Below are 24,259 nucleotides of genomic sequence, written 5' to 3'. Positions count from 1 at the left end.
ACGAGTTCAGCGGATGTAGATTATAGGCCGTAACAGACTTTTTTTTTACTTCAAACGCGCACCTTACCAGTTCAGCGGATGAAGAATAAATAGACCGCAACAAACTTTTTTTACTGCAAACGTGCACCTTTCGAGTTCATCGGATGTACATTGTAGGGTGCAACAAACTTTTTTTACTTCAAACGCGCACCTTCCGAGTTCAGCCGATGTAGATTAAATACCCCGCAACAAACTTTTTTTACATCAATCTCGCACCTTACGAGTTCAGCGCATGTAGAATAAATAGGCCGCAACAAAATTTTTTCTTCCAAAGCGCATCGTACGAGTTCAGCGGATGAAAATTAATTACGCCGCAACAAACTTTTTTTTTATTTCAAACGCGCACCTTACGAGATCAGCGGCAGTAGGTTCAATACGCCGCAACAAACTTTTTTGTATTTCAAACCCCCACCTTACGAGATCAGCGGTTGTAGATTAAATACGCCGCAAAAAACTTTTTTTTACTTCAAACGCACACCTTACGAGATCAGCGGATGTAGATTAAATACGCCGCAAAAACATTTGTTTTCTTCAAACGCGCACCTTACGAGTTATGCGGATTAAGATTAAATAGGCCGCAACAATTATTTCTTACTTCCAGCTCTCACCTTACGAGTTCAGAGGATGTAGATTAAATAGGCCGCAACAAACATTTTTTTTCTTCAAACCCGCACCTTACGAATACAGCGGATGAAGATTAAATAGGCATCTACAAATTTTTTTTACTTCAAACGAGCACCTTACCAATTCAGCGGATATAGATTATATAGGCAACAAACTTTTTTTACTTCAAACGCGCACCTTACGAATTCAGCGGATGAAGATTAAATAGGCCGCAACAATGTTTCTTTACTTCACACACTCACCTTACGAGTTCAGCGGATGGTGATTATAGGCCGTAACAAACTTTTTTTACTTCAAACGTGCACCTTTCGAGTTCAGCGGATGTACATTATAGGCTGCAACAAACCTTTTTACTTCAAACGCGCAGCTTACGAGTTCAGCGGATGAAGAATAGATAGGCCGCAACAAACAATATTTACATCGAACGCGCACCTTACGAGTTCAGAGGATGTAGATTAAATAGGCCGCAACAAACGTTCTTTTACTTCAAGCGCGCACCTTACGAGTTCAGCGGATGAAGATTAAATAGGCCGCAACAAACTTTTTTTACTTGGAACGCGAACCTTACGAGTACAGCGGATGAATATTATAAAGGCCGCAACAAACTTTTTTTACTTCAAACGCGCACCTTACGAGATCAGCGGCAGTAGGTTAAATACGCCGCAACAAACTTTTTTGTATTTCAATCCCCCAACTTACGAGATCAGCGGTTGTAGAATAAATACGCCGCAGAAAACTTTTTTTACTTCAAACACGCACTTTTCGAGATCAACGCATGTAGACTAAATACGCCGCAGCAAACTTTTTTACTTCAAACAAGCATATTACGAGATCAGCGGATATAGATTAAATACGCCGCAACAAACTTTTTTTTTCTTCAAACGCGCACCTTACGAGATGAGCGGCTATAGATTAAATACGCCGCAACAAACATTTTCTTCCTTCAAACGGGCAACTTTCGAGATCAGCAGATGTATATTAAATACGCCGCAGCCAACTTTTTTTACTTCAAACGCGCACCTTCGAGATCAGCGGTTGCAGAATAAATACGCCGCAACAAACATATTTTTACTTCAAACGCCCACCTTACGAAATCAGCGGTTGTAGATTAAATACGCCGCAACATTTTTTTACTTCAAACGCGCACCTTACGAGTTCAGCGGGTATAGATTCAATAGCCAACGACAAACTTTTTTTTACTTCAAACGCGCACCTTACGAATTCAGCGGATGAAGATTAAATAGGCCGCAACAAACTTTTTTTTACTTCAAACGCGCACTTCGCCAATTCAGCGGATATAGATTATATAGGCAACAAACTTTTTTTACTTCAAACGCGAACCTTACGAATTCAGCGGATGAAGAATAAATAGGACGCAACAATGTTTCTTTACTTCCAACGCTCACCTTACGAGTTCAGCGTATGTAGATTATAGGCCGTAACAAACTTTTTTTTACTTCAAACGCGCACCTTACCAGTTCAGTGGATGAAGAATAAATAGACCGCAACAAACTTTTTTTACTTCAAACGTGCACCTTACGAAATAAGAGGGTGTAGAATAAATACGCCGCAAAAAACTTTTTTTTACTTCAAACGCGCACCTTACGACGTCAGCGGATTTAGAACAAATACGCCGCAACAAACTTTTTTTACTTCAAATGCGCACCTTACGAGTTCAGCGGATGTAGAATAAATATGCCGCATAATACCTTTTTTTCTTCAAACGCGCAGCTTACGAGATCAGCGGATGTATATTAAATAGCCCGCAACAAACTTCTTTTTTAATTCAAACAGCGCACGTTACGAGTTCAGCGGATGCAGATTAAATACGCCACAACAAACTATTTAATACTTCAAATGCGCACCTTATGAGTTCAGCAGATGTAGATTAAATACGCCGCAACAAACTTTTTTTTTCCTTTAAACGCGCACCTTCCTAGTTCAGCCGATGTAGAATAAATACCCCGCAACAGACTTTTTTCTTCCATCGCGCATCGTACGAGTTCAGCGCATGAAGATTAATTACGCCGCAACAAACTTTTTTACTTCAAACGCGCACCTTACGAGATCAGCGGCTGTAGGTTAAATACGCCGCAACACTTTTTTAATTCAAACGCGCACCTTACGAGATCAGCGGCTGTAGATTAAATACGCCGCAACAAACTTTTTTTTACTTCAAACACGAACCTTACGAGATCAGCCGATGTATATTAAATAGGCTGCAACAAACTTTTTTTTCACTTCAAACGGTGCACATTACGAGATCAGCGGATGCAGATTAAATACGCCACAACAAACTTTTTTCACTTCATACGCGCACCTTATGAGTTCAGCGGATGTAGTATAAATACGCCGCAACAAACTTTTTTTCCCTTTAAACGCGCACCTTCCGAGTTCAGCTGATGTAGATTAAATACCCCGCAACAAACTTTTTTACATCAATCTCGCACCTTACGAGTTCAGCGCATGTAGATTAAACAGGCCGCAACAAAATTTTTTCTTCCAACGCGCATCGTACGATTTCAGCGCATGAAAATTATTTGCGCCGCAACAAACTTTTTTTTTACTTCAAATGCGCACCTTACGAGTTCAAAAATGTAGATTAAATAGGCCGCAACAACCGTTCTTTTACTTCAAGCGCGCACCTTACGAGTTCAGAGGATGAAGAATAAATAGGCCGCAACAAACTTTTTTTACTTGAAACGCGCACCTTACGAGTACAGTGGATGAAGATTATAAAGGCCGCAACAAACTTTTTTTTACATCAAAGGCGCACCTTACGAGTTCAGCGGATGAAGATTTAATAGGCCGCAACAATTTTTTTTTCCTTCAAACGCGCACCTTACGAGTTCAGTGAATGAAGATTAATTAGGCCACCACAAACTTTTTTTCACTTCAAATGCGCACCTTATGAGCACAGTGGATGAAGATTAAAAATGCCGCAACAAACTTTTTTTTACATCAAACGCGCACCTTACGAGTTGAGCGGATAAAGAATTAATAGTCCGCAACAAATTTTTTTCAATTCAAACGCGCATCTTACGAGTTATGTGAATGAAGATTAAATAGACCGCAACAAATTTTTTTTTACTTCAAACGCGCACCTTACGAGAACATGGGATGTAGATTAAATAGGCCGCAAAAAAATTTTTTTACTTCAAACGCGCACCTTACAAGTTCAGCGGATAAAGAATAAATAGACCGTAACAAACTTTTTTTAATTCAGACGTGCACCTTTCGAGTTCAGTGGATGTACATTATAGGCTGCAACAAACTTTTTTTTACTTCAACCGCGCAGCTTACGAGTTCAGCGGATGAAGAATAAATAGGCCGCAACGAACAATATTTACATCCAACGCACACCTTACGAGTTCAGCGGATGAAGATTTAATAGGCCCCAACAAAATTTTTGTTTACTTCAAACGCGCACCTTACGAATTCAGTGAGTGAAGGTAAAATACGCCGCAACCAACTTTTTTTTTACTTCAAGCGCGCACCTTACGAGTTCAGCGAATGAAGAATAAATAGGCCGCAACAAACTTTTTTTACTTGAAACGCACACCTTGCGAGTACAGCGGATGAAGATTATAAAGGCCGCAACAAACTTTTTTTTACATCAAACGCGCACCTTACGAGTTCAGCGGATTAAGATTAAATACGCCGCAGAAAACTTTTTTTTACTTCAAACGCCCACTTCACCAATTCAGCGGATATAGATTATATAGGCAACAAACTTTTTTACTTCAAACGCGCACCTTACGAATTCAGCGGATGAAGAATAAATAGGACGCAACAATGTTTCTTTACTTCCAACGCTCACCTTACGAGTTCAGCGGATGTAGATTATAGGCCGTAGCAAACTTTTTTTTTACTTCAAACGCGCACCTTAGCAGTTCAGTGGATGAAGAATAAATAAACCGCAACAAACTTTTTTTACTTCAAACGTGCACCTTTCGAGTTCATCGGATGTACATTGTAGGGTGCAACAAACTTTTTTTACTTCAAACGCGCAGCTTACGAGTTCAGAGGATGTAGAATAAATAGGCCGCAACAAACGTTCTTTTACTTCAAGCGCGCACCTTACGAGTTCAGCGGATGAAGATTAAATATACCGCAACAAACTTTTTTTACTTGAAACGCGCACCTTACGAGTACAGCGGATGAAGATTATAGAGGCCGCAACAAACTTTTTTTTTACTTCAAACGCGCACCTTACGAGTTCAGTGATGAAGATTAATTAGGCCGCAACAAACTTTTTTTTCACTTCAAATGCGCACATTATGCGCACAGTTGATGAAGATTAAAAAGGCCGCAACAAACTTTTTTTACATCAAACGTGCACTTTACGAGTTCAGCGGAATAAGATTAAATAGGCCGCAACATTTTTTTTTAATTCAAACGCGCATCTTACGAGTTCCGTGAATGAAGAATAAATACGCCGCAACAAACTTTTTTTTACTTCAAACGCGCACCTTACGAAATCAGCGGATGAAGATTAAAAATTCCGCAACAAACTTTTTTTTACATCAAACGCGCACCTTACGAGTTCAGCGGTTGTATGTTAAATACGCCGCAACAAACTTTTTTTACTTCAAACGCGCACCTTACGAAATAAGAGGGTGTAGATTAAATACGCCGCAACAAACTTTTTTTTACTTCAAACGCGCACCTTACGACGTCAGCGGATTTAGAACAAATACGCCGCAACAAACTTTTTTACTTCAAATGCGCACCTTACGAGTTCATCGGATGTAGATTAAATATGCCGCAAAAAACCTTTTTTTCTTCAAACGCGCACGTTACGAGATCAGCGGATGCAGATTAAATACGCCACAACAAACTATTTATTACTTCAAATGCGCACCTTATGAGTTCAGCAGATGTAGATTAAATACGCCGCAACAAACTTTTTTCTTCCTTTAAACGCGCACCTTCCGAGTTCAGCCGATGTAGAATAAATACCCCGCAACAAACTTTTTTCTTCCAAAGCGCATCGTACGAGTTCAGCGCATGAAGATTAATTACGCCGCAACAAACTTTTTTACTTCAAACGCGCACCTTACGAGATCAGCGGCTGTAGGTTAAATACGCCGCAACACTTTTTTAGTTCAAACACGCACCTTACGAGATCAGCGGCTGTAGATTAAATACGCCGCAACAAACATTTTTTTACTTCAAACACGGACATTACGAGATCAGCGGATGTAGGTTAAATACGCCGCAACAAACTTTTTTTACTTCTAACGCGCACCTTAGGAAATAAGCGGGTGTAGATTAAATACGCCGCAACAAACTTTTTTTTACATCAAACGCGCACCTTTCGAGTTCAGCAGAATAAGATTAAATAGGCAGCAACTATTGTTTTTTACTTCAAACGCGCACCTTACGAGTTCAGCGGTTGTATGGTAAATACGCCGCAACAAACTTTTTTTTTACTTCAAACGCGCACCTTACGACGTCAGCGGATTTAGAACAAATACGCCGCAACAAACTTTTTTTACTTCAAATCCGCACCTTACGAGTTCAGCGGATGTAGATTAAATATGCCGCATAATACCTTTTTTTCTTCAAACGCGCACCTTACGAGATCAGCGGATGTATATTAAATAGACCGCAACAAACTTCTTTTTTGCTTCAAACAGCGCACGTTACGAGATCAGCGGATGCAGAACAAATACGCCACAACAAACTATTTATTACTTCAAATGCGCACCTTATGAGTTCAGCAGATGTAGATTAAATACGCCGCAACAAACTTTTTTTTTCCTTTAAACGCGCACCTTCCTAGTTCAGCCGATGTAGAATAAATACCCCGCAAGAAACTTTTTTCTTCCAACGCGCATCGTACGAGTTCAGCGCATGAAGATTAATTACGCCGCAACAAACTTTTTTACTTCAAACGCGCACCTTACGAGATCAGCGGCTGTAGGTTAAATACGCCGCAACACTTTTTTACTTCAAACGCGCACCTTACGAGATCAGCGGCTGTAGATTAAATACGCCGCAACAAACTTTTTTTACTTCAAACACGAACCTTACGAGATCAGCGGATGTAGGTTAAATACGCCGCAACAAACTTTTTTTTACTTCTAACGCGCACCTTAGGAAATAAGCGGTTGTAGATTAAATACGCCGCAACAAACTTTTTTTACTTCAAACGGGCACCTTTCGAGTTCATCGGATGTACATTGTAGGGTGCAACAAACTTTTTTTACTTCAAACGCGCACCTTCCGAGTTCAGCCGATGTAGATTAAATACCCCGCAACAAAATTTTTTTACATCAATCTCGCACCTTACGAGTTCAGCGCATGTAGATTAAATAGGCCGCAACAAAATTTTTTCTTCCAAAGCGCATCGTACGAGTTCAGCGGATGAAAATTATTACGCTGCAACAAACTTTTTTTTACTTCAAACGCGCACCTTACGAGATCAGCGGCAGTAGGTTAAATACGCCGCAACAAACTTTTTTCTATTTCAAACCCCCACCTTACGAGATCAGAGGTTGTGGATTAAATACGCCGCAGAAAACTTTTTTTTACTTCAAACACGCACTTTTCGAGATCAGCGGAGTAGACTAAATACGCCGCAGCAAACTTTTTTACTTCAAACGCGCACCTTACGAGATCAGCGGATATAGATTAAATATGCCGCCACAAACATTTTTTTTCTTCAAACGCGCACTTTACGAGATCAACGCATGTAGACTAAATACGCCGCAGCAAACTTTTTTACTTCAAACAAGCATATTACGAGATCAGCGGGTATATATTAAACACGCCGCAACAAACTTTTTTACTTCAAACGCGCACCTTACGAGATGAGCGGCTATAGATTAAATACGCCGCAACAAACATTTTCTTACTTCAAACGGGCAACTTTCGAGATCAGCAGATGTATATTAAATACTCCGCAGCCAACTTTTTTTACTTCAAACGCGCACCTTCGAGATCAGCGGTTGCAGATTAAATACGCCGCAACAAACATATTTTTACTTCAAACGCCCACCTTACGAAATCAGCGGTTGTAGATTAAATACGCCGCAACATTTTTTTACTTCAAACGCGCACCTTACGAGTTCAGCGGGTATAGATTCAATAGCCAACGACAAGCTTTTTTTTTACTTCAAACGCGCACCTTACGAATTCAGCGGATGAAGAATAAATAGGCCGCAACAAACTTTTTTTTACTTCAAACGCGCACTTCACCAATTCAGCGGATATAGATTATATAGGCAACAAACTTTTTTTACTTCAAACGCGCACCTTACGAATTCAGCGGATGAAGAATAAATAGGACGCAACAATGTTTCTTTACTTCCAACGCTCACCTTACGAGTTCAGCGGATGTAGATTATAGGCCGTAACAAACTTTTTTTTTACTTCAAACGCGCACCTTACCAGTTCAGTGGATGAAAAATAAATAGACCGCAAGAAACTTTTTTTACTTCAAACGTGCACCTTACGAAATAAGAGGGTGTAGATTAAATACGCCGCAAAAAACTTTTTTTTTTACTTCAAACGCGCACCTTACGAGTTCAGCGGATGTAGATTAAATATGCCGCATAATACCTTTTTTTCTTCAAACGCGCAGCTTACGAGATCAGCGGATGTATATTAAATAGCCCGCAACAAACTTCTTTTTTACTTCAAACAGCGCACGTTACGAGATCAGCGGATGCAGATTAAATACGCCACAACAAACTATTTATTACTTCAAATGCGCACCTTATGAGTTCAGCAGATGTATATTAAATACGCCGCAACAAACTTTTTTTTTCCTTTAAACGCGCACCTTCCTAGTTCAGCCGATGTAGAATAAATACCCCGCAACAGACTTTTTTCTTCCATCGCGCATCGTACGAGTTCAGCGCATGAAGATTAATTACGCCGCAACAAACTTTTTTACTTCAAACGCGCACCTTACGAGATCAGCGGCTGTAGGTTAAATACGCCGCAACACGTTTTTAATTCAAACGCGCACCTTACGAGATCAGCGGCTGTAGATTAAATACGCCGCAACAAACTTTTTTTTACTTCAAACACGATTCTTACGAGATCAGCCGATGTATATTAAATAGGCTGCAACAAACTTTTTTTTCACTTCAAACGGTGCACATTACGAGATCAGCGGATGCAGATTAAATACGCCACAACAAACTTTTTTTACTTCAAACGCGCACCTTATGAGTTCAGCGGATGTAGTATAAATACGCCGCAACAAACTTTTTTTTCCCTTTAAACGCGCACCTTCCGAGTTCAGCTGATGTAGATTAAATACCCCGCAACAAACTTTTTTTACATCAATCTCGCACCTTACGAGTTCAGCGCATGTAGATTAAACAGGCCGCAACAAAATTTTTTCTTCCAACGCGCATCGTACGATTTCAGCGCATGAAAATTATTTGCGCCGCAACAAACTTTTTTTTTACTTCAAATGCGCACCTTACGAGTTCAAAAATGTAGATTAAATAGGCCGCAACAACCGTTCTTTTACTTCAAGCGCGCACCTTACGAGTTCAGAGGATGAAGATTAAATAGGCCGCAACAAACTTTTTTTACTTGAAACGCGCACCTTACGAGTACAGTGGATGAAGATTATAAAGGCCGCAACAAACTTTTTTACATCAAAGGCGCACCTTACGAGCTCAGCGGATGAAGATTTAATAGGCCGCAACAATTTTTTTTTCCTTCAACCGCGCACCTTACGAGTTCAGTGAATGAAGATTAATTAGGCCGCCACAAACTTTTTTTCACTTCAAATGCGCACCTTATGAGCACAGCGGATGTAGATTAAATATGCCGCAGAAAACCTTTTTTTCTTCAAACGCGCACCTTACGAGATCAGCGGATGTATATTAAATAGGCCGCAACAAACTTCTTTTTTACTTCAAACAGCGCACGTTACGAGATCAGCGGATGCAGATTAAATACGCCACAACAAACTATTTATTACTTCAAATGCGCACCTTATGAGTTCAGCAGATGTAGATTAAATACGCCGCAACAAACTTTTTTCTTCCTTTAAACGCGCACCTTCCGAGTTCAGCCGATGTAGAATAAATACCCCGCAACAAACTTTTTTCTTCCAACGCGCATCGTACGAGTTCAGCGCATGAAGATTAATTACGCCGCAACAAACTTTTTTACTTCAAACGCGCACCTTACGAGATCAGCGGCTGTAGGTTAAATACGCCGCAACACTTTTTTACTTCAAACGCGCACCTTACGAGATCAGCGGCTGTAGATTAAATACGCCGCAACAAACATTTTTTTACTTCAAACACGGACATTACGAGATCAGCGGATGTAGGTTAAATACGCCGCAACAAACTTTTTTTACTTCTAACGCGCACCTTTCGAGTTCAGCAGAATAAGATTAAATAGGCAGCAACTATTGTTTTTTACTTCAAACGCGCACCTTACGAGTTCAGCGGTTGCATGGTAAATACGCCGCAACAAACTTTTTTTACTTCAAACGCGCACCTTACGAAATAAGAGGGTATAGATTAAATACGCCGCAACAAACTTTTTTTTACTTCAAACGCGCACCTTACGACGTCAGCGGATTTAGAACAAATACGCCGCAACAAACTTTTTTTACTTCAAATGCGCACCTTACGAGTTCAGCGGATGTAGATTAAATATGCCGCATAACACCTTTTTTTCTTCAAACGCGCACCTTACGAGATCAGCGGATGTATATTAAATAGGCCGCAACAAACTTTTTTTTTACTTCAAACAGCGCACGTTACGAGATCAGCGGATGCAGAATAAATACGCCACAACAAACTATTTATTACTTCAAATGCGCACCTTATGAGTTCAGCAGATGTAGATTAAATACGCCGCAACAAACTTTTTTTTTCCTTTAAACGCGCACCTTCCTAGTTCAGCCGATGTAGAATAAATACCCCACAACACTTTTTTCTTCCAACGCGCATCGTACGAGTTCAGCGCATGAAGATTAATTACGCCGCAACAAACTTTTTTACTTCAAACGCGCACCTTACGAGATCAGCGGCTGTAGGTTAAATACGCCGCAACACTTTTTTACTTCAAACGCGCACCTTACGAGATCAGCGGCTGTAGATTAAATACGCCGCAACAAACTTTTTTTACTTCAAACACGAACCTTACGAGATCAGCGGATGTAGGTTAAATACGCCGCAACAAACTTTTTTTTACTTCTAACGCGCACCTTAGGAAATAAGCGGTTGTAGATTAAATACGCCGCAACAAACTTTTTTTACTTCAAACGTGCACCTTTCGAGTTCATCGGATGTACATTGTAGGGTGCAACAAACTTTTTTTACTTCAAACGCGCCCCTTCCGAGTTCAGCCGATGTAGAATAAATACCCCGCAACAAACTTTTTTTACATCAATCTCGCACCTTACGAGTTCAGCGCATGTAGATTAAATAGGCCGCAACAAAATTTTTTCTTCCAATGCGCATCGTACGAGTTCAGCGGATGAAAATTAATTACGCCGCAACAAACTTTTTTTTACTTCAAACGCGCACCTTACGAGATCAGCGGCAGTAGGTTAAATACGCCGCAACCAACTTTTTTCTATTTCAAACCCCCACCTTACGAGATCAGAGGTTGTGGATTAAATACGCCGCAGAAAACTTTTTTTTACTTCAAACACGCACTTTTCGAGATCAGCGGGGTAGACTAAATACGCCGCAGCAAACTTTTTTACTTCAAACGCGCACCTTACGAGATCAGCGGATATAGATTAAATATGCCGCCACAAACATTTTTTTTCTTCAAACGCGCACTTTACGAGATCAACGCATGTAGACTAAATACGCCGCAGCAAACTTTTTTACTTCAAACAAGCATATTACGAGATCAGCGGGTATATATTAAATACGCCGCAACAAACTTTTTTACTTCAAACGCGCACCTTACGAGATGAGCGGCTATAGATTAAATACGCCGCAACAAACATTTTCTTACTTCAAACGGGCAACTTTCTAGATCAGCAGATGTATATTAAATACTCCGCAGCCAACTTTTTTTACTTCAAACGCGCACCTTCGAGATCAGCGGTTGCAGATTAAATACGCCGCAACAAACATATTTTTTCCTTCAAACGCCCACCTTACGAAATCAGCGGTTGTAGATTAAATACGCCGCAACATTTTTTTACTTCAAACGCGCACCTTACGAGTTCAGCGGGTATAGATTCAATAGCCAACGACAAACTTTTTTTTTACTTCAAACGCGCACCTTACGAATTCGGCGGATGAAGATTAAATAGGCCGCAACAAACTTTTTTTTACTTCAAACGCGCACTTCACCAATTCAGCGGATATAGATTATATAGGCAACAAACTTTTTTCACTTCAAACGCGAACCTTACGAATTCAGCGGATGAAGAATAAATAGGACGCAACAATGTTTCTTTACTTCCAACGCTCACCTTACGAGTTCAGCGGATGTAGATTATAGGCCGTAACAAACTTTTTTTTACTTCAAACGCGCACCTTACCAGTTCAGTGGATGAAGAATAAATAGACCGCAACAAACTTTTTTTACTTCAAACGTGCACCTTACGAAATAAGAGGGTGTAGATTAAATACGCCGCAAAAAACTTTTTTTCACTTCAAACGCGCACCTTACGACGTCAGCGGATTTAGAACAAATACGCCGCAACAAACTTTTTTTACTTCAAATGCGCACCTTACGAGTTCAGCGGATGTAGATTAAATATGCCGCATAATACCTTTTTTTCTTCAAACGCGCAGCTTACGAGATCAGCGGTTGTATATTAAATAGCCCGCAACAAACTTCTTTTTTACTTCAAACAGCGCACGTTACGAGATCAGCGGATGCAGATTAAATACGCCACAACAAACTATTTATTACTTCAAATGCGCACCTTATGAGTTCAGCAGATGTAGATTAAATACGCCGCAACAAACTTTTTTTTTCCTTTAAACGCGCACCTTCCTAGTTCAGCCGATGTAGAATAAATACCCCGCAACAGACTTTTCTTCCATCGCGCATCGTACGAGTTCAGCGCATGAAGATTAATTACGCCGCAACAAACTTTTTTACTTCAAACGCGCACCTTACGAGATCAGCGGCTGTAGGTAAATACGCCGCAACACTTTTTTAATTCAAACGCGCACCTTACGAGATCAGCGGCTGTAGATTAAATACGCCGCAACAAACTTTTTTTTACTTCAAACACGAACCTTGCGAGATCAGCCGATGTATATTAAATAGGCTGCAACAAACTTTTTTTTCACTTCAAACGGTGCACATTACGAGATCAGCGGATGCAGATTAAATACGCCACAACAAACATTTTTTTACTTCATACGCGCACCTTATGAGTTCAGCGGATGTAGTATAAATACGCCGCAACAAACTTTTTTTTCCCTTTAAACGCGCACCTTCCGAGTTCAGCTGATGTAGATTAAATACCCCGCAACATACTTTTTTTACATCAATCTCGCACCTTACGAGTTCAGCGCATGTAGATTAAACAGGCCGCAACAAAATTTTTTCTTCCAACGCGCATCGTACGATTTCAGCGCATGAAAATTATTTGCGCCGCAACAAACTTTTTTTTACTTCAAATGCGCACCTTACGAGTTCAAAAATGTAGATTAAATAGGCCGCAACAACCGTTCTTTTACTTCAAGCGCGCACCTTACGAGTTCAGAGGATGAAGATTAAATAGGCCGCAACAAACTTTTTTTACTTGAAACGCGAACCTTCCGAGTACAGTGGATGAAGATTATAAAGGCCGCAACAAACTTTTTTTTACATCAAAGGCGCACCTTACGAGTTCAGCGGATGAAGATTTAATAGGCCGCAACAATTTTTTTTTCCTTCAAACGCGCACCTTACGAGTTCAGTGAATGAAGATTAATTAGGCCACCACAAACTTTTTTCACTTCAAATGCGCACCTTATGAGCACAGTGGATGAAGTTTAAAAATGCCGCAACAAACTTTTTTTTTACATCAAACGCGCACCTTACGAGTTGAGCGGATAAAGAATAAATAGTCCGCAACAAATTTTTTTCAATTCAAACGCGCATCTTACGAGTTATGTGAATGAAGATTAAATAGACCGCAACAAATTTTTTTTACTTCAAACGCGCACCTTACGAGAACATGGGATGTAGATTAAATAGGCCGCAAGATAATTTTTTTACTTCAAACGCGCACCTTACAAGTTCAGCGGATAAAGAATAAATAGACCGTAACAAACTTTTTTTAATTCAGACGTGCACCTTTCGAGTTCAGTGGATGTACATTATAGGCTGCAACAAACTTTTTTTTACTTCAACCGCGCAGCTTACGAGTTCAGCGGATGAAGAATAAATAGGCCGCAACGAACAATATTTACATCCAACGCACACCTTACGAGTTCAGCGGATGAAGATTTAATAGGCCCCAACAAAATTTTTGTTTACTTCAAACGCGCACCTTACGAATTCAGTGAGTAAAGGTAAAATACGCCGCCACCAACTTTTTTTTTACTTCAAGCGCGCACCTTACGAGTTCAGCGAATGAAGAATAAATAGGCCGCAACAAACTTTTTTTACTTGAAACGCACACCTTGCGAGTACAGCGGATGAAGATTATAAAGGCCGCAACAAACTTTTTTTCACATCAAACGCGCACCTTACGAGTTCAGCGGATTAAGAATAAATAGGCCGCAACAAATTTTTTTCAATTCAAACGCGCATCTTACGAGTTAAGTGAATGAAGATTAAATAGGCCGCAACAAACTTTTTTTTAGTTCCAACGCTCACCTTACGAGTTAAGCGGATGAATATTAAATACGCTGCAACAAACTTTTTTTTACTTCAAACGCGCACCTTACGAGTTCAGCGGATATAGATTAAATACGCCGCAGAAAACTCTTTTTTACTTCAAACACGCACTTTTCGTGATCAGTGGATGTAGACTAAATACCCCGCAGAAAACTTTTTTACTTCAAACGCGCACCTTACGAGATCAGCGGATATAGATTAAAAACGCCGCAACAAACATATTTTTCCTTCAAACGCCCACCTTACGAAATCAGTGGTTGTAGATTAAATCCGCCGCAACAAACATTTTTTTGCTTCAAACGCGCACCTTACGAGTTAAGCGGATGAAGAATAAATAGGCCGAAACAATTATTGTTTACTACTAGCTCTCACCTTACGAGTTCAGAGGATGTAGATTAAATAGGCCGCAACAAACATTTTTTTACTTCAAACCCGCACCTTGCGAATACAGCGGATGAAGATTAAATGGGCCGCTACAAACTTTTTTTTACTTCGAACGCGCACCTTACCAATTCAGCGGATATAGATTAAATAGGCAACAAACTTTTTTTACTTCAAACGCGCACCTTACGAATTCAGCGGATGAAGATTAAATAGGCCGCAACATTGTTTCTTTACTCCACACACTCACCTTATGAGTTCAGCGGATGGTGATTATAGGCCGTAACAGACTTTTTTTACTTCAAACGTGCACCTTTCAAGTTCAGCGGATGTACATTATAGGCTGCAACAAACTTTTTTTACTTCAAACGCGCAGCTTACGAGTTCAGCGGATGAAAATAGATAGGCCGCAACAAACAATATTTACATCAAACGCGCACCTTACGAGTTCAGAGGATGTAGATTAAATAAGCCGCAACAAACGTTCTTTTACTTCAAGCGCGCACCTTACGAGTTCAGCGGATGAAGATTAAATCATCATCATCATCATCATCAGCCTTACTACACCCACTGCAGGGCAAAGGCCTCTCCCATCTCTCTCCAATTAACCCTATCCTTTGCCAGCTGCATCCACCCTTTGCCTGCAAACTTCTTAATCTCATCCGCCCATCTAACCTTCTGCCGCCCCCTGCTACGCTTACTTTCTCTTGGAACCCACTCCGTTACCCTTAAAGACCAGCGGTTATCTTGCCTTCGCATCACATGCCCTGCCCAAGCCCATTTCTTTCTCTTGATTTCGACTAGGATGTCATTAACCCGTGTTTGTTCCCTCACCCACTCTGCCCGCTTCCGATCTCTTAACGTTACACCTATCATTTTTCTTTCCATGGCTCGCTGCATTGTCCTTAACTTAAGCTGAACTCTTTTCGTTAGCCTCCACGTTTCTGCCCCGTAGGTGAGTACCGGTAAGATTATGCTGTTGTACACTTTCCTCTTGAGGGAAATTGGTAAACTGCCACTCATGATCTGCGAGAATTTGCCATATGCGCTCCACCCCATTCTTATCCTTCTAGTTATCTCCCTCTCATGATCCGGATCAGCTGTCACTACCTGCCCTAAGTAGACGTATTCCGGCACAATTTCTAGGCTCTCGCTGCCAATTGCCAAGATTAAATAGGCCGCAACAAACTTTTTTTACTTGAAACGCGCACCTTACGAGTACAGCGGATGAATATTATAAAGCCCACAACAAACTTTTTTTACATCAAACGCACACTTACGAGTTCAGCGAATGAAGTTTTATTAGGCCGCAACAAAATTTTTTTTTAATTCCAACGCGCACCTTACGAATTCAGTGAGTGAAGATGAAATAGGCCGCAACCAAATTTTTTCTTACTTCAAACGCGCACCTTACGAGTTCAGTGAATGAAGATTAATTAGGCCGCAACAAACTTTTTTTCACTTCAAATGCGCACCTTATGAGCACAGCTGATGAAGATTGAAAAGGCCGCAACAAACTTTTTTTACATCAAACGCGCACCTTACGAGTTCAGAGGAATAAGATTAAATAGGCCGCAACAATTTTTTTGTACATCAAACGCGCACCTTACGAGTTCAGTGAATGAAGAGTAAATACGCCGCAACAAACGTTTTTTACTTCAAACGCGCACCTTGCGAGTTCAGCGGAAGTGGAATTAGTATAAATATGCCGCAACACACTTTTTTTTACTTCAAACACGCATCTTAAGAGATAAGCGGATGTAGAATAAATACCCCGCAAAAAACTTTTTTTACTTCAAATGCGCACCTTACGAGTTTAGCGCATGTAGATTAAATATGCCGCAAAAAACCTTTTTACTTCAAACGCGCACCTTACGAAATCAGCGGTTGTAGATTAAATACCCCGCAACAAAATTTCACTTCAAACGTTCACCTTACGAGTTCAGCGGTTGTAGATTAGATATGCCGCAACAAACATTCTTTACTTCAAATGCGCACCTTACGAGATCAGTGGATGTAGAATAAATAGGCCTCAACAAACATTTTTTCTTCCAATGCGCACCGTACGAGTTCAGCGCATGTAGATTAAAGAGGCCGCAACAAATTTTTTCTCTTCCAACGCGCACCGTACGACTTCAGAGGATGAAAATTAAATAGGCCGCAACAAACTTTTTTTTTACTTCCAACACTGACCTTACGAGTTCAGCGGATGAAGAATAAATAGGCCGCAACAAACTTTTTTTTTACTTCGAACGCGCACCTTTCGAGTTCAGCGGATACAGAATAAATACGCCGAAGCAAACTTTTTTTTACTTCAAACACGCACCTTACGAGATCAGCGGGTGTAGATTAAATACGCCGCAACAAACTTTTTTTTACTTCAAACGCTCACCTTACGAGATCAGCGGATGTAGAATAAATACGCCGCAACAAACATTTTTTACTTCAAACGCGCACCTTACGAGGTCAGCGGATGTAGATCAAATACGCCGCAACAAACTTTTTTACTTCAAACGCGCACCTTACGAGATCAGCGTCTGTAGGTTAAATACGCCGCAACACTTTTTTAATTCAAACGCGCACCTTACGAGATCAGCGGATGTAGAATAAATATGCCGCAACAAACCGTTTTTTTTCTTCAAGCGCGCACCTTACGAGATCAGCCGATGTATATTAAATAGGCTGCAACAAACTTTTTTTCACTTCAAACGGCGCACATTACGAGACCAGCGGACGCAGATTAAATACGCCACAACAAACTTTTTTTACTTCAAACGCACACCTTATGAGTTCAGCAGATGTAGATTAAATACGCCGCAACAAACTTTTTTTTTCCTTTAAACGCGCACCTTCAGAGTTCAGCCGATGTAGATTAAATACCCAGCAACAAACGTTTTTTACATGAATCTCGCACCTTACGAGTTCAGCGCATGTAGATTAAATAGGCTGCAACAAACCTTTTTTACTTCAAACGTGCACCTTACGACGTCAGCGGATGTAGAATAAATACGCCGCAACAATCCTTTTTTTTTGCTTCAAACGCGCACCTTACGAGTTCAGCGGATGTAGATTAAATATGCCGCCACAAACATTTTTTTTCTTCAAACGCGCACTTTACGAGATCAACGCATGTAGACTAAACACGCCGCAGCAAACTTTTTTACTTCAAACAAGCACATTACGAGATCAGCGGATATAGATTAAATACGCGGCAACAAACTTTTTTACTTCAAACGCGCACCTTACGAGATGAGCGGCTATAGATTAAATACGCCGCAACAAAAATTTTCTTACTTCAAACGGGTAACTTTCGAGATCAGCAGATGTATATTAAGTACGCCGCAACCAACTTTTTTTACTTCAAACGCGCACCTTCGAGATCAGCGGTTGCAGATTAAATACGCCGCAACAAACATATTTTTACTTCAAACGCCCACCTTACGAAATCAGCGGTTGTTGAATAAATACGCCGCAACAAACATTTTTTTACTTCAAACGCGCACCTTACGAGTTCAGCGGGTATAGATTCAATAGCCAACGACAAACTTTTTTTTTACTTCAAACGCGCACCTTACGAGTTCAGCGAATGAAGATTAAATAGGCCACAACAATTGTTTTTTACTTCCAACTGTCACCTTACGTGTTCAGCGGATGTAGATTAAATAGGCCGCAACAAACATTTTTTGCATCAAATGCGCACCTTACGAATTCAGCGGATGAAGATTAAATAGGCCGCAACAATGTTTCTTAACTTCAAACGCGCACATTACGAGTTCAGCAGATGAAGATTAAATAGGCCGCAACAAACTTTTTTTTTTACTTCAAACTCGCACCTTACCAATTCAGCGGATATAGATTATATAGGCAACAAACTTTTTTTACTTCAAACGCGCACCTTACGAATTCAGCGGATGAAGAATAAATTGGCCGCAACAATGTTTCTTTACTTCCAACGCACACCTTACGAGTTCAGCGGATGTAGATTATAGGCCGTAACAAACTTTTTTTTTACTTCAAACGCGCACCTTACCAGTTCAGCGGATGAAGAATAAATAGACCGCAACAAACTTTTTTTACTTCAAACGTGCACCTTCGAGTTCAGCGGATGTACATTATAGGCTGCAACAAACTTTTTTTACTTCAAACGCGCAGCTTACGAGTTCAGCGGATGAAGAATAAATAGGCCACAACAAACAATATTTACTTCCAACGCGCACCTTACGAGGTCAAAGGATGTAGATTAAATAGGCCGCAACAACCGTTCATTTACTTCAAGCGCGCACCTTACGAGTACAGTGGATGAAGATTATAAAGGACGCAACAAACTTTTTTTTACATCAAAGGCGCACCTTACGACTTCAGCGGATGAAGATTTAATAGGCCGCAACAATTTTTTTTCCTTCAAACGCGCACCTTACGAGTTCAGTGAGTGAAGATTAATTAGGCCGGAACAAACTTTTTTTTTCACTTCAAATGCGCACCTTATGAGCACAGCGGATGAAGATTAAAAAGGCCGCAACAAACTTTTTTTACATCAAACGCGCACCTTACGAGTTCAGCGGATTAAGATTAAATAGTCCGCAACAAATTTTTTTCAATTCAAACGCGCATCTTACGAGTTATGTGAATGAAGAATAAATAGGCCGCAACAAATTTTTTTTACTTCAAACGCGCACCTTACGAGAACATGGGATGTAGATTAAATAGGCCGCAAGAATTTTTTTTACTTCAAACGCGCACCTTACGAATTCAGCGGATAAAGAATAAATAGACCGCAACAAACTTTTTTTAATTCAAACGTGCACCTTTCGAGTTCAACAGATGTACATTATAGGCTGCAGAAAACTTTTTTTACTTCAACCGCGCAGCTTACGAGTTCAGCGGATGAAGAATAAATAGGCCGCAAGAAACAATATTTACATCCAACGCACACTTTCGAGTACACCGGATGAAGATTTAATAGGCCGCAACAAAATTCTTGTTTACTTCAAACGCGCACCTTACGAATTCAGTGAGTGAAGATAAAATACGCCGCAGCCAACTTTTTTTTTACTTCAAACGCGCAGCTTACGAGTTCAGTGGATGAAGAATAAATTGGCCGCAACAAACTATATTTACATCAAACACGCACCTTGAGAGTTCAGGGGATGTAGATTAAATTGGCCGCAAGGAACTTTTTTTTACTTCAAGCGCGCACCTTACGAGTTCAGCGAATGAAGCATAAATAGGCCGCAACAAACTTTTTTTACTTGAAACGCACACCTTGCGAGTACAGCGGATGAAGAATATAAAGGCGGCAACAAACTTTTTTTACGTCAAACGCGCACCTTACGAGTTCAGCGGATGAAGATTTAATAGGTCGCAACAATTTTTTTTTACTTCAAGCGCGCACCTTACAAGTTCAGTGAATGAAGATTAAATAGGCCGCAACCAACTTTTTTTGACTTCAAACGCGCACCTTACGAGTTCTGTGAATGTAGATTAAATAGGCCGCAACAAACTTTTTTTAGCTTCAAACGCGAACCTTAGGAGTTTAGTGAATGAAGATTAAATAGGCCGCAACAAACTTTTTTTACATTAAACGCGCACCTTACGTGTACAGCGGATGAGGATTAAAAAGGCCGCAACAAACTTTTTTACATCAAACGCGCACCTTACGAGTTCAGCGGATGAAGAATAAATGGGCCGCAACAAACTTCTTTTTCTTCAAACGCGCACCTTACCAGTTCAGCGGATGTAGATTATAGGCCGTAACAAACTTTTTTTTACTAAAAAGGCGCACCTTAAGAGTTCAGCGGATGTAGGTTATAGGCCGTAAGAAACCGTTTTTTACTTTAAACGCGCACTTTACGAGTTGAGCGTATGTAGATTATAGGCCGTAACAAACTTTTTTTTACTTAAAACACGCATCCTACTCGTTAGGCCGTGCCTGTGCGCCTAAGGTACGTTTGTACCATGTTATGTGAAATTATTGCATTTTTTGTGATCCTATGTTCGTTCGGGACCTACCGGTTCTTCAACAGGCTCTATAAAGGGACATTGAGGTCGCGCCTTTCATTGCAGGATATCAGCCTGTAATGAAAAGCTCTTTAGCTTTGTGTAATCTTTCTTGTTAAGAGAACTGTTTAGCGTGTGAAAAAGCAACATGAGGAATAAATACGCGGTATCACCGCGTTCAGCGAAGTCACTGTTTAGAGAACAGATCCTTTTACCGCTGGAGTAAATGCTGCCCAGGCTCAAAATCTTGACAGGTTGCCGTCTCTTGACCTACACGCATAAAGGAGCGGCGGTGGCGGGAGGGTCTATGCCGAGATCGCTGAATTCGACCCGGCACGCAAGGCACGAGTTTGGTTAGCGAAGTTCCTGACACTCCATGATACAAGAACAGAAAGAAGCTTCAGTGATGACCGAGTAGCCTAAGGTATCGGTAAACGAAGCTTCTCTGTCGCACCGCGACTGGTTCGATTCCCGCCAGGTGTTAAAGCGCATTCAGCCTGGCGTCCGGCGAACTCGCGATGGGCGCCGAGTGATATTGAAGTGAAGTCGAGTTTTCGACTCGCTTTCCGAGACCTCTCTCTCCGAACTAGAACAGGCGCGGGAGTAGAGGCGCTGCTAGTGTGCCCTCTCTCCTTTCAGCCATGTAGTCTCATGACGGCGTGAGCGAAAGAAGCAGCGGCAATGCTCAAGCGTACTGCGGCTTTGAAAGCCTAGAAATCTGCACTGCACCGACGACGAAGGCAGCGCTGCCTGTGTATGTTGCCGTACTTGCGGTGGCGGCAAATGGCCGGCCAAGCGAGCCTCAGCGGCATGCACACGGTGAATGGCGGCACTGAAAGTCAGTTTTCTTTTAAGGCGAAAGCCTTTAATGGTATGTCGTTGTACGACCGTACCTCCGTCCGCAGAATCCAGTTCCAGTTCCAGTTCCAAAAGCTTTTATTTCCATCAGAAATGGAGGCCCTCTACTCCCTACCCCTGGCGCGCAGGCCTAGGGACAGAGGCCAGGGCTTCCGCGACTAGATGCAGGCAAAGAGTGGTTTGCTTTTCGCGGCCTCTGCCGCCAGATGGATGGCTTTCTTCTGGGTCGCGGGGTCCGCGCTTTGCAGAAGGGTTTCCCAGGCTTCTCTACTATCTATTCCTTACCTCCCCCCTGGGGAGTGTACACACTGCCAAATTATATGGTCGAGGGTCCCCCTCTCTCCACAGTTTTTACATTTATCTTCTATGTCCTCGTCTTATAGGACGTGTGACGCCCATACCAGGTTTATGAAATTTCCGGCCTGTAGCCTTCTCCAGGTTACTGCCTCTCTGTTCCCGAGCTCCTTGTCCGGAAGAGGGACAGTTCTCTGCAGTCTGTAATTCTCTATGATTTCCGTGCATGTTTGTAGTCTCTCGTCTAGTACCTTGCAATCTGGCGGTTCCGCTTTTTCTCGGAGGTAGAGATCTCGCGCTAGAAGGTGCACCGCTTCATTGCCTGGTACTGACGTATGAGCTGGTGCCCATATTAGGGTAATTTTTCTGTTCATCTTTTTCCCCGTTAGAATCCGCACCGCTTCTGATGCGACTCTACCTCATCCATAATTGTAGATGGCTGTTTTACTGTCACTTATTATATAGTTTGCCTCTGTTCCCACGCATGCGTGCGCTATTGCTACCTGAAAATCTGTCACACAATGACGTCAGCAATGGCATAATTGCCGTATAGCCTATACTCTTAGCAATTACTAGGGAATGGGTGATTAGTGATTAGTCACTTATTAGTTATTGGTCACTAAGCTGTAATTCGAAAATACTTATTAATAAAAAAATTTAAATGAAAAGTTAGAAAGCAAAAACAAAATAACTGAAGAATTTTAAACTAAAAATAAAAATAACTGAAAATAAAACAAAAAGCTAGAAGAAAGGAAATGGAAGGAAAAAATAACTACATAAAATTTGAAAAACATAAATAAAAGATAAAAACACAGAAATGGAAACAAAAATGAAAAAGAATGCAAATTAAGAACAAAATTAAAATTAAAAGAAGCTGCCAAAGTGGGGGCAGAAAGGCTTTCGTCTCGCGCACTTTAGATAGCCAAAGTGCTCCTGAATTTTTTTTCTGTCTGCCAGGATGTGTTCGCCTGACCGTATAACATATACTATAACTCTACAAGCACATATTGAAGGTTTTATGGGGTTTTAACGTTTCAAATCGGCTCAGGCTATGAGGGAACCCGTATTGACGGGCTCCGTAAATTTCGACCACCTGGGTTCTTTAATGTTCACTGAAATCGCACGCACGGGCCTCTAGAATTTCGCCGCTATCGAAATTCGACAGCCGCTGCCGGGACAGGCCCGTGAATTTCGAGTCAGCAGCCGAGCGCCACAACCACTGAGCTACCGTGATGGCCAACCGCATGTGAAAAAAAAGCGAAGGACACATAGGCGTGATACACGGCGCGTAGTGAAAGTAACCTAATCGAGTAAGAGCACATTGTTAATCTAGAAAAATTGGAGGACGCTTAGGCTTCGCCTTTAAGAGTGGAACGCGGCAGCGTGTTTCAGCGCGGCCAGGGTATTGCTCATGTACGCATCAGTACACAAGTGCACTTCACGAATCAAAGGCCACAAACCATTCACTAGTCAGAAAAAGGTTAGTACTGCGCAAATTAGACTCGACAGGAGAAGAGAAACAAACACGACAACACAGGCGCAGTCTTCCAACTGTTTATTCCAGACCGAAAGAAAAACGCTATATAAGGGATGAACCTCAGCACATAACCATCATTGTCATTCCCACATATCCTGATTAAAATCTAGACCACATTGATCAAATTGTTGCGTTACAGCAGGGCCGATAAACTACTCAGCATGTCCCCAGACACTCCATGTCAAGAAAATGAAAAAAGTAAGGAACCTAACAATCAACCTGAGTAAAGAGGGTAAAAAATACGCGAAATGAGAATGCAGCTGTGAACCAGGACATGTGTGAATGACAATGATGGTTATGTGCCAAGATTCATCCCTTATATAGGGTTTGCCTTTCGGTCTCGAATAAGCAGTTGGAGTCTGCACCTGTGTTGTCGTGTTTGTTTCTCTTCTCCTTTCGTGTCTAATTTGCTCAGTACCAACCTTTTTTCTGCAATGAACCAAATAGCCCGCAAGAACATTCTAATTCACTAGTCCGCTTTTACTCAGTTCGAACCGACGTGCCTTTGTAGCGTGTCCTTTGCGTGCTCGCCTCGACGTCTGGAGGACGTGTGTTCGATTTTCCGTATCTTCACAACATTTTGTATATGGAAGTTCTCATGTTACAACGCCAGCCCCGACAGCGACTTTTCTCAGGCACGAGCTGCTTAACACTATACTAGGAGTAGTTGTCTCGATAAAGCAGCATGCATGTAACTGCACACATGACCTGTGCCTGTATAAATGTTAA

The sequence above is a fragment of the Amblyomma americanum genome, chromosome 1 (genome assembly GCF_052857255.1).
Source record: "Amblyomma americanum isolate KBUSLIRL-KWMA chromosome 1, ASM5285725v1, whole genome shotgun sequence".
Classification (NCBI taxonomy): Eukaryota; Metazoa; Arthropoda; class Arachnida; order Ixodida; family Ixodidae; genus Amblyomma; species Amblyomma americanum.
Note: the sequence above shows the minus strand (reverse complement) of the source record.